We start from the raw sequence: 323 nt of genomic DNA, 5'->3' as shown, positions 1-323 counted from the left end.
TTCTAATCTCATAGAAGATTTTTTTTTTCTTTTCTGCAAAGAAGTGCAAGTCTCATGAGTAAGAGTAGGAGATTAATATGTATTTGGAACTCTGGTCGTTTATTGATTGTTGAGAGTCTGTGTAGCCATTTGTTTTTTGTTCTAGTACGTATTATCGTTATCACAATCATTGTGTAATTTCAGCAGCGTGGGCTCGTTCAGTTTATTCTTGGCTCACTTCACTTTTGATCTTGGTCAAACGCAAACACTGCGATGAAGACCAGAGAACTGTATCAAACCATGTAAACTGTTAACTGTTCCATATCTTCACGCTCTGATGATGA

The sequence above is a fragment of the Frankliniella occidentalis genome, unplaced genomic scaffold, assembly GCF_000697945.3.
Source record: "Frankliniella occidentalis isolate FOCC.00 unplaced genomic scaffold, Focc_3.1 Scaffold60, whole genome shotgun sequence".
Taxonomy (NCBI): domain Eukaryota; kingdom Metazoa; phylum Arthropoda; class Insecta; order Thysanoptera; family Thripidae; genus Frankliniella; species Frankliniella occidentalis.
This window is presented reverse-complemented; position numbering follows the sequence as displayed.